Genomic DNA, 12,191 nt, shown 5'->3' with positions numbered 1-12,191 from the left:
AAGACAAATGTTTTCACAATATCAAAGAAATAGTTCTCTTTTGATAAGGTTGCATAATTCTAAGATCATCACCCATCTGTGTATATATTTTTTCTTTTAGCTTATGTTAATGGCTTTATTTGGCAACTTAATGTTTTCCTTTTTCCTCCTAACAGCAGGTGAAAGAATTCATAAATCTGCCATGAACAGTTGCCAATGAATATTCATATCTGGGATGTCTGATTGCAGCAGTTTGACATTTTTATTTGATTTCCATCAAGAAAAAGAAATGCTTTGTTTCTTAATTCATAATGCATTCTAATTGGTTTCTGCACATTATACCACTGGTTAAGTTATTGTAATTGTCAGAATCAAACAACTCATTTATAAAATAAGAATATTTGGTATAATCCACAAAAGAAAAAAAAGCAACTAAGGATTCATCTCTAAGACTCATTGAAAACAGTATGCATTTGTGTTTTATTATATAATTTGTGAGAAAAAAAATGTAGCCACACTGAGCAACTTCATGTTCTATGCCGAGTGTAGGATGCACTCTGATAATGCACTGGGATACCCTGTTGGATGAGCAGATCTGATTTGGAAGTCCCACTAGCAGATAATGCATGGTTAATAGGTATATATTCTCTGTATATAAAGATCTGTAGATCTTTGTTACATGAAAAAGAAGACATAATTGGTTCAACCTTCATCAACATGGGCTCAGAACACTTTTAGCAGATATTTGTGGTTATTTGTCAGAAGTCAAGGCATTCAAAAGGAGCAAAATTGATTTTTTAATTAATTAAAATCTGCCTTTAGATTGATCTGCCTCTAGATGTGTATCTTTAAAATATCTTTTAAAATAAAAAGAAACCTAAGAATCAGCTGGACAGCTGAAATGCAGATTCCTGGGCCACATCCCTAGGGAATCTCACTCACTGCATCTGGAGTGAAGCAGGTAGTGTTTTTGTTTTGTTTTGTTTTAATCTCCAACAAGCTCCTAGGTAGTGATGATGATGCTCTACCACATTCTCTATTAAAGTATTTTATAGTTCTGGGTATCTATTGGTCTTCTATAAAATATATGTAATCCTAAATGAAAATACAGTTTAGCAAATCATTAAGCAGCTTATACTTTCAGACAAATTGCAAAAATATAGAGAGGAGAGGGTTCAGAGCAACATACATATTAATAATCCAACGCAGCAAGTGTTTACTCCCTTTTCTGTGCTTGCATATGCTATGCATTATATGCAAGGATTAAAAACTAACCACTACTGCGTGTTTTTTAATCCTCTTAAGAAATAGAATTTGAATTCTCCAGCTCCACTGTTGTTATCAAAAAACTAAGTATAATATAACAGTAAATTAATGCATTTCTATTCTTAATTACCTGTAAACAAAATACTGAATAAAAATATCTAACAGATTAGAAGGGGGGAAAAACATGGGAATTAGAGGGTGTTTTCCTAGTGTGTTACTAAACTCAGAGCATTTATTTTTAGTTGCAATTTATGAAAAACTGATTTTTGTGCTTTTGCAAAGTAGACAAATTTTTTTCTTGAAATATTATTTTGTTTTCATACATCCTCTCTTCCAAAATAGTTTTGATGACCCATTGGGTTTCAGCACCAACAATGAACACAAGTTTTTGTTGTGGTGGTAGTGGTGGTTTTTAAACAATAACCGTTTTCACGGGACTTTGTTAGAATCCAAAGCTTCCTTATTTGTTTTCTTTATTTCATGCTCATTCCCTTCCAAGTGTTTCATCTCGACTACCAGACATCTTTCTAAAATATTAATATCATCATGCAATTAATTATATTAATTGTATTCATTGTATGCAATTGCATTCATTGTAGAACAAGCATTTCTTAGCCTTGCCCCCACAAACTCTTTACAATCTTATCCCAGTCTACCTCTTTTAGCTTTATAGTTCAAACTTTTAATCCATTTATAAAAAATCAACTTCACATACCCTGAAAAAACCATGTGTTCTCAAGCTTGTTATCCCTTCCACCAAAAATATCCTCCACTCTATCCTTTTGGGTTAACTCCTATTTGTCTTCAAGACTCCATGTACTCTTTTACTTCTTTTGGGATTTTTCCTTGTTCTCCCTTTTCTATTAAGTTCCCTTTATCTAGGTCTCCATTATATCCTTTATGTACTTTTTGTACAGTGCTTGCTCTCTATATCATCATTTATCTGCCTTTTCCTAAGTCTCAAGATACAAAGGATGGACTGTGTCCTTTATGTTTATCACTATGCCAGATAAATAGCAACTCAGTAAATAATTTTTTTTTTTGTACCAGGGATTGAACAGGGGTCCTCAACCACTGAGCCACATCCCCAGCCCTATTTTTGTATTTTATTTAGAGACAGGGTCTCATTGGGTTTCTTAGTGCCTCACCATTGCTGAAGCTGACTTTGAACTCGCAATCCTCTGTTTCAGCCTCCCAAGCTGCTGGGATTACAGGTGTATGCCACCGTACCAGTTTAGTAAATAGTTTTTTTTTTAAGTAAATTTATTACCCATGCCATGAGTTTGAGAATAAGACAGTAGCTAAAATTTAATTGTAAAGAATCTGCTAACACAGAGAATATTAATTTTTAAATATTAATGAGCAGACAAACTTTGTAGTTCTTTGAGAAAATGGCATAATGTAAAGCATGAGTTAGGAATGTATTTAAGCTGTCACAAAACTTCAGGTATAGAGTAAAAAAAGTCCATAGTTGTATGGTATTAACATGGGTTTTATATATAGAGAGAGAGATGCTAAATGCAGAGCTTGATAGTCCAAGATTTCTATCCTGGTAGATGAAAAGTGTGATGGTATGAGGGACAGGAAGAAATACCATTTTTCACCTGGAGGTTGATAGTGTATTTTTTTGACAATCACATTTAGAAAGAGGTCAATGGAAAATAAGAAAACATGAATGCAATTAAAAACAAGCATCCACTGCATAAATGAGTTTATGGGGCTTGAATCATGAATATGAGCATCAGTAGGATAAACATGAGAGTGGACTTCATGAATGCTTAGCAGGCACTTTGTCAGGGGAGAGCAAAACTAGAATTTGAAGGGTGAAGGATTAGCCTAGACAGAAAAGAAAGAAAAGAGATGTTGAGCAAAAGATGCATAACTTTCAAAAGAGGTTTTGTTTATATTACCAATGCAGAAAGTATTTAAAATTTTCATATCATTTTGGACAATCGGCTTTAATCATAAAATTACATATTCTGAAATTTTAGACACATGTCAATGTAAAACGTTGCTGTGAACAGCTCACATGGGTTGTCCTGGAGATAGAGGTGCTAAATGGTGTCTCCATGGCTTTGCTCCTGGCTCATCCCTGGGTATCCCAATGCAAGTGGTCTGTGTGCAGCAGCAGCAGCCTGTGATGAGGCTTGCTCCTCTAGAATGGCTTCTTCCCTCCTATCTCAATGGCTTTCCCTCCCCTTGTTGCTTCATCATTTTCCTTCATCATCATTCTGTCTGCCTTCATGCCTCATCCTAATCCTTTACCTCCCTCTGGAGAGCCCCACCATGGGAGACCCTGAGGATGTGGTGAGACCACATGGGAAAAACAGAAAGGTTTCCCATAACTGAACTGAAACTTCCCCAGCCACAACCTCTGGCAATACCTTCCCACCCAGCCAGTGGTGGCCACACATCTTCTTTCTCACTGTTTCTGCTGCTTGGCATATGGCAGTTAACTGTTCTCTTTCCAACAGTCATGTTCTTCTAGGCCACTTCCTTTGTTCAAGGCATCTTGCTGTTTAAACTTAAGTGTGACTCATGGGAGACGAAAGAAACCAGATGTGACATCTGTGGTGAGTCTACCTCTCGCCACCACTGAGGTACTTGAATATGAATGCTGGTCATCAGTTTTTGTTGCTTTAATCTCCTAAATTACAAACAATGCTTCATGATTTCCAAAAGTGCCCCTTGCCTTTGTGTAGTAATGTGTATTATAAGGGTTTTCACATAAATCATTTAGTCTGACCCTTAAACTAGTCTTCATTGTGAGGCAAAGTGGTGACTTATTTTACAAAGGACACGTCCAAGATTGAATGTGAATGAGCAGTTGTCTCAAAGTGACACTGCATAGATGTGGCAGAGTTGACCCACATCTGGTACTATTCCCACTGTACTATAAGATGGCTTTTAATCCATCTATTAAAAAAATCAACTTCACATACCCTAAAAAATACCATGTGAAAGATGGCTTTCAGATTATTCTTGGATCTTCCAATACTGATAAGATCATAGAGCAGATGTTTCCTCTGCTATTTTGATTTTTCACAAAAATATTGTTTCATTAGGGCATTTTATACATCCGAAAAATTGAAATATACAAACCCTAAAGAAGACAAGTTCTTTTAGATAACTCCTAGCAGAGTTAGTAGGAGGAGCCAGGCTTCATGATAATTTTCCCCATACTATTTTTATAGTGGATATTGTGGTTTGGTTTCTTTTTGGTTTTGTTTTGTTTGTTTCATTGTTCTCAGAAGATACTTAAATGTGCTTTGCTTTCATATTTCCTTGATATTGCATTATCTTTTACTAAAACATGAGGGATTTACCATCTTGTGCTCTGGTCAAATCCTGCCACATGACCCATTACTATAATTGTGTGCAACTTGTCCTAGAACTTACTCTGTGAGTATTCTATCTTCCTCCTCCATTTTCCAATAGTCCATCTACAGGCCTCTTCACTACATATGAGGAGTTATAATTATGTCTTTGGGTTTTAAGAACAAACAGAACCCAAACCCTCTTCATCTCTCACTGCTTGCTGAACTTGCTCCTCTTTTCTTCCCAGATAAATGACAGACCTTTTCTCTTCATTCCCTTATCCCAACTTTACCTTCTTTGGACTTCATTTATTTAGAGTGAGTGACTGTGTGAAAGATGGAGAGAAAAGGAAAAAAGGATACAAAAGGAAGGCAAAAAAATTCTCTTTACTTCAAATGTATCAAACTTTAGCTCACCATGCCACTGAGGAGATATTAATAAGTCACTGGCAAGCCTGGACATGGAGATGCATGCCTGTAATCCCAGAAGCTCAGGAGGCTTAAGCAGGAGGATCTAGAGTTCAAAGCCAGCCTCAGCAATGGCAAGGTACTAAGCAACTCAGTGAGACCCTGTCTCTAAATAAAATACAAAATAGGACTGGGGAGGTGGCTCAGTAGTTGAGTGTCCCTGAGTTCAATCCCTAGTATCCCCTTCCCCCCAAAAAAGAAGTCCCTGGCAACTGCCAACATTTCAAATCAAGTTAACATCATTGGCCTCTTCCCCTGACCTCTCTGAAACAGTGGTAATTTCCAATAACATCATCATTTGAAATTCTCTCTCTCTATGGGCTACTACACTATTCTGAATTTTTTTCACAACTCTTAGAACTTCTCCATCTATGTGAATGAAGTAGAGTTAATAATGAAGGGCAAGGGCACTGAATGCCATGCCACTGGGCACCACCACTAACTAATATCAGGCAAATTATTTAACTTTTGTGCATGTTTCTTTTAATGTGTGAAATAATAATAGTACCTACCTAAGTTAGGTACTATCTTGTAGGGCTGTTTTGAGGATAGGAGGGGTTGGTGCATGGAAAATGCTTAAAATAATGCCTGCCAAATATTTACTAAGCAATTAGTAAATACTATCATGGCTGCTTAGTAAATACTATCATGGCTGCTACCACCACTACTGCAATGGTTACTCTTATTCCTCTTGCTTCTCCTCTTTCTTCACCAACTGGTATATGTAGCGGCTGCCTAGAATTCTCTTCTTAATCCTTATTTCCAATGAGTACTCTCCAAGTCTTCCTATCATCAAGTCTTCAAATCACTGTATATATAATTTTGCACCTCAAATCTTTATTCCCATCCCCTTATTTGAATTCCAGACCACTATATTTAACCATCTTCTGGACAACTCCTGTTTGATGTCATGCTGGTATTTTAAGGTTAATATTTGGAAATCTAATACATCCTTTCTCAAAACTTATAATATTTATAAATTAATATATCATTCCTCAAAATGATTTTGACTTCTCATTAAGGTTAATAACTCTGAATTTGGTGATTCTCTAAACCAGAAATTTCAGGTTGCTTTCCCCTTTTCTGCCACTCTAATTGACTGTGTATCATGAGAAAGAGGTCTTGATATAAGTAACAAAGAACTTAAGTAGAATTGGATTAAACGTAACCATTTATTTTATATTATTTATATTGTCAGGAAGGTAAGGAATGATTCCCCAATGCTGCCATGCAATATACTTTCTCTTGTATCTTATCATATATAAATTAATCACGTAGTTACATGTAACAGTCCAGAAGGCTGAGAAATGACTGTCATTCTGGTTGGTCTTCATCTAGAAATTGGCAAGAGAAGATTTTTTTCTTTAACCCTCTTAGAGTTCCCAGCTACCTGTAAAAGGAAAACTGACAAAGACAAATTAGGGGAAAAAGTATTAATTATTAAGTTTTATATCTTAGAGGAGCTTCCATAAGAAAAGGAAGACCCAAAGGAATGTTAAGCTTGTACATTTTTATGCTAGGTTTAATGAGGAAGTGATCCGTCTTGGAGCAACAGGACAAAAGGGGTACAAAATAATAATAAAGTGGAGGAAATCTACGGAGGTCTGCTTATTCAGATTTTCCTGTGTCCTGTGTCTTCAGAGATAGATAATGATCATCTTCTTTTCTGTGTTTAAGAAGGGCACATCTCAAATGAGGGTCATATGATCTGCTCCAGCAGAGTGTCAGAGAACCTTCTTAGTTTTTATGAGCTGCTTCAGCGGAGATGGGTGGGGAGATGATAGTGACCTTCTGACTTCTGCCATTTCTTCAAATTTCCTCCCTTATTATCATTTCGTATCATCTTTTGGAGTCATATGTCTTGAACCCCACCAAAAAACTTAAGGAAGAAGATAATATTTGGAGGGATTTAATCAGTAGTCTAATGTCTTGTTATCTTGTCAATTATAACTTTGACAATTTCACATCTCTTTCCTCTTTACATTGAAATTGCTACTGCCTTAATTTAAGGTATAATAGTTCCAAAAGGCAAATGCAAAGAAAGGTAATCTCTACATTGCTGATAAAGTCAACTTTCTAAAACAAACACCTGGCAGCATTTAACTTCTCATCCACAACTTGTTTCTTAAATCTTCCTTACTATAACATCTGCATTTCCTTTTATGAAGGACTAAAGTCGCCTCTGTAACACAGATCTAAATTAATGAGAAAACCTTAGCTCCCAGCTGTTCTTGTATCTTGTCTTCGAGGCATTATGTATTTCTTCTTTTGAGTTTATACATTATGTTGTTCTGCATACGATATTTTGCTACCCCTTTTCTATGATAAATTTCTGCATATCCTTCAGGATCTAGCTCAGAGAAAGTTATTATGTGCTGTTATTATGTGTTGTTTCCTAAAAATTAGATAAAGTTGACCACTTCTACCCTGGAACACTCTACCTTATATATGTAATATATTCTAGGGGGCAGTGTTTATTCTGTTGTCTTATAGGTAGAATCTTGTTTTTCCATCTTTTCCCTTAGGCTGTAACTGCAATAGGAACTTGGCTGGGTATCTTGTCTCTCTTTAGTGCAGTATCAAAATAATAAATACTCAAGTGATTGTTTAATTATTAATTATCTGAAAAAAAATTAGATGAACATATACATTATCACAAGAATGCATATTAATACTGTAAAGACAATAACTTCCCTCCACCAGTCAATATCTCTAGCAAAAAGAATGCTAATCCTTACAGACTGCTTATCTCAATTTAAACTTAGAAATATGACTTAAATTGTCTTTTCCCAAAGACTTACCTTTTACTGATGCTTGGCAAACCTTTTGTTCTCTACATAAAGACGATCCTGATGAGACTTAAGGAATTCCACTGCCATGAAGTATAAGCTTGTCTAATGCAGAAAATATATAGTATTTCCAGGTCGGTGAGCATTTCCCAGGAGCCACTTGTAGTTCTCTTGCACACTAATCTAATATGCATTGCTCCATTGAATTGCATAAGGTCCTTCTCAGGAATTGGCTGTTTCATTTAATCTGATCTGGGCCATATGTAAAAAAAAAATTGTAAATGTTTGATATATATCTGGGAACTCCATCATTCACAATATGTTATTATTTGATGGTTATGCATCTGTGGTTTCTTTGGTTTACAAATATGACTGCTGGTTTTATAATATTGAGAATATTTTCCTTGGCTTATATATTTCAGTACAATATCCCTCATTATATACAAGAAAAATTGATCGAATAATTTCTGACTTCAACTCATATGTTCCAGAATATGTATACCAACATCCTTCACTTTATCCTGATGAATAGAAAAATGATTCCACAGCTATCATAGAATTAATCATGAAAATTGGTTTAGTTTCTACATTTTATAGCCTATCTTTGGGTTTTTCTCATCCTTATCTCTCCAGGGTAGAATTGCCAGAAACTCACATTGACATCATCATGTTTCTTACTCCCAGTATGTATCATTATTTTGACATCCATCAAAAAACTTTGTCATTGTATGTCTGTGGGTAGATGGAGGGCTTTAGTGTGAGCATCAATTTGTCATAAACAAAGTAAAAAGTAGTTTATCTATTTTAATTTCAAGAACTGAGGCCACAGCAATAATGTTTTATTGTCTACAAAAATTAGTTGACTAGGTTATCAAAACCTCTTTGTATCTGCAAATATGAATACCTAAAATCAAACTTTGTACTGATCTAATACATCAGAAAACTGATTTTCCATCTGAGTTGTAAAGATGAGCTAAAAATAGATTTGTACTAAAATAATTCAAAATGGGAAATGACACATTGTGGGACTATGCAGTGTTTTGAAGGTCAAGACCACTTTTAATAATGTGCAACATAATTCTTGTCTAACTAACAGATTTAGCAAAGTTAAACTGAAAGTACTGTTAGGATGGCAGAAAATCAGAATTTAAATTATTGAGCAAAAGATCCGTCATTAAAATGTCAAGCATGAGGTTTATTTTCCCTGAGGATATCTCAGAGAATATTCTAGTTCCACCATGTGCTTTCTCTTTTCTTTCTTTTTTTATATATCAAAAAATATTTGCAGGCATATCATCTACCCCATTACTTCTCAAACTGTCAGTAATAAAGAGTTATGTTTTTCATGATTTTCATTTCATTCTGTTTGGGGCCAACATTTTTCAAAAATATGAGACATGAATTTTTAGGAATTCAAAATTAAAAGAAAAAGTCATACAAAATTTAAGGAGATATGATAGCATGAAATAACTAACAAGTTGTTTATCAATGCTTACTTTCAAATGCTGTTCTTATATGCTATGCTCCAGCAACAAGTGATTCATAAATTAGCACAGGTTCGTGGACTACACTTTGAGCAGTACTTCTCTGCAATATCACCAGTCAAAACACATATTCTCTGCAACATAAGCACTCTAAAGTCAATGTCCTTTGATCTACCACAGTTGAGGTTGACTTAAAATAATGGATCACAATGTTATGGGCAAATTGATTACCCTAAACTCACCATTCATTCCAGATAACTAAATTTAAGTTTCCCTTGTATATATGTCACTGATATTGGTTGATCGGACACATTATAAGTAAACAAAATTTTGTTTAATTACAGGTATTGCATGATATCATAAACACTGTAATAATTGCATGGAACTTTAAAGTCTTTACCCACCAAGATTATCTTTAAAAGGGCTAATCTAATTTATACCTAGTTCAAATGCTATACTACATTTTGAATTAAGAAGCATTTTTATTTCTGATGGTAGAATTTTAGGATCAATTATAGCTACCTTGTATTTTAGTAGGTACTTCAACATAATTATATTAATTTAAACATAAAAATCAGGATACTTATGCAGTAGTTGAAGTTTGAGAGAGCTTCTCAATAGGCTTCTTATTTCAAACCTTACCAACCAAATTATAGTATAATTGCTTTTATTTGATCTTTTGCTATCTAAAAACTGCCTTGAGGGTATGTGTTTCAGTCCATTTAATTTGATCAAAGTCCATGAGTTTTTCAAAGAACTTCCAGATTTGAAGTGGCAAAGAATATTCCATGTATTTTTACTATCACATATGGACAAGTAATTTCAATTGCTTTAAAAAAAAAGGAGAAAAGAAAAGGAAAAGGAGGCATATAATTCTTAGCTTTGAATAAAGTTATTTAATTTCATGTTTTGCAGGTAAAAAGTGTTATTTAGAAGCACAATAATATTTGCTATGTTTCTGTGATTATCAATCGTGTAGTCTTTCCGTTAAGCCTTAGTCTTTCTGTTCACGTTATTTTGTACTATTTTTACTTTTTTATTACTATTTAATTTTTTCAAATATTGTTATTGTCAAACTTTATATCTGAAATATTTGGTTTTACTAATTTCTATTAACAGAGTTAACTCATTCATCCAAGACTTCTGACTTTATAAGTCTTTATCCTTGCTTCATAAGTGAATCATTCCAAATGTCTTTATTACTTCTTTACATTTAATTCTCAGAAAGGGTTTTAGATGTTTACAACCCACAACCAGCATTTCCTCTCTTTTGTGCTACACAATCATTGGCTTATTTTATTATTTTATTTTTGGGAAACAAGAAACAAATGAAAAATAAGGATGACTGTTTATACATAATGAGAATGAATTAAGAGTTGAGTAGGATAATTTTCATAATCTGCAGTATCTGTAAGTAGACACACCTGCACATCTCAACTGCTACTTCCCAGCACCCTGGGATTTTCTCAAGGGCCTGATCTTCTCATTTAATGAAATATATGTTAATTGTTCAGCCATTTCTAGTGGCAGGGTGAAGTCATTAAGTGACTTTGAATATATAGTGAACTATCTTTAACCAGATAGTAGCTACATTTTAACTCAAATGTGTGACTACCACTTTTGTTTTTAAAAGAGAGAGAGAGAGAGAGAGAGAATTTTTTAATATTTATTTTCCAATTTTCGGTGGACACAACATCTTTGTTTGTATGTGGTGCTGAGGATCAAACCCAGGCCGCACGCATGCCAAGCGAGTGTGCTATCGCTTGCTATCGCTTGAGCCACATCCCCAGCCCACCACTTGTTTTTAAGCAAGGAAAAGGGAAAGGTGTTCTATTCAACAGACATTTACTGAGTGTTTATCTATTCCAAAGTATTACTATTATTTTGAAAGATAGCACAAAATGCCATAAGTGGACTATCAACTTATACTTTTTTCTAAAGGGAAGTTTTATTGAGTGAAAAACTTATCATTTCTGCTATTATAAGGTACCATTTCTTGCTTTAGTTAGGAAAATAGGTTAACCGGGCTTTTATATGTTATGTGAATTGTGGTCTCAGTTTAGAGCTATTTGAGGGAGCCACGTACAAGGTTTCTACTTAAGATGAGTCCATTTTATAAGAGGTTTGTATACACTGGAGGATGTTGATGTGTTTGTTTTGCTTGCTTTATCTGTATGTTTCAATTGGCAGAGCTTGAGTTTCAGAAAAGTTAAGCCCACAGAAATCTAAATCTTAAAAGCTTAGATGTAGGGCACTTTTACTTAATGCTGTTCAACAGGGCAGAAAGGCATTCATGATGATCTCTGCTATCCAGAATCTTCCAGGAAAAATGTTAACATCAATTTTCAATGGGTTGTATTTGCAGTTTCATTCTTATACTTAAATTGTTTCAAATTAGAAAACACTTGTAAAAATAAAAAAAAAGTATTTATTTGGAAGAAAGTACTTGCTCATTCTGTCCTCTAAAATTCTTACAATTCAAAGAAAAATTTAACTCATTGCATAAGCCTTGTGAAAACCAACTGCTTCTAACAAGGCAGAACATCATTTTTTTTCCATAGAGTTTCCATCTGGCAGCAGGGCTGACAGTAACATTTAAGACCAATGATATTTTTAGGATCAAGTATGTATTTCATGACCAGTATATTGCTCCATTTTCTGTTCCTGGAATGAAATACCTGAGGCACAGAACTTCATAAAGGAAATAAGTTTATTTAGCTCACACTTCTGAAAGAGCTGAAATTTCAGTTTGGGGCAGCCCATTTTTCAACTTCCAGGGAAAAGTTTCCTGGCTGTGCCATGCATGGTGGAGAAGCAGGAAAGGAAATGGCTCCATGCAGGAGAGATGACATGGCAGGACAGAAGCAAGAGGGATTCGGGAGCCAGCT

The 12,191-nt window shown here is 34.6% G+C and overlaps 1 protein-coding gene across 18 annotated transcripts in view; it reads left to right on the top strand.

Annotated features, from left to right (window-relative positions):
• The window catches only part of Robo2 (roundabout guidance receptor 2), a 1,537,051-nt gene that overhangs the window by 819,278 nt on the left and 705,582 nt on the right, over nucleotides 1-12,191 (top strand). The window lies entirely within an intron of this gene.

The sequence above is a fragment of the Ictidomys tridecemlineatus genome, chromosome 3, assembly GCF_052094955.1.
Source record: "Ictidomys tridecemlineatus isolate mIctTri1 chromosome 3, mIctTri1.hap1, whole genome shotgun sequence".
Classification (NCBI taxonomy): Eukaryota; Metazoa; Chordata; class Mammalia; order Rodentia; family Sciuridae; genus Ictidomys; species Ictidomys tridecemlineatus.
The sequence above is the reverse complement of the archived record's forward strand: the minus strand, read 5'-3'. Positions and strand labels throughout refer to the sequence as shown.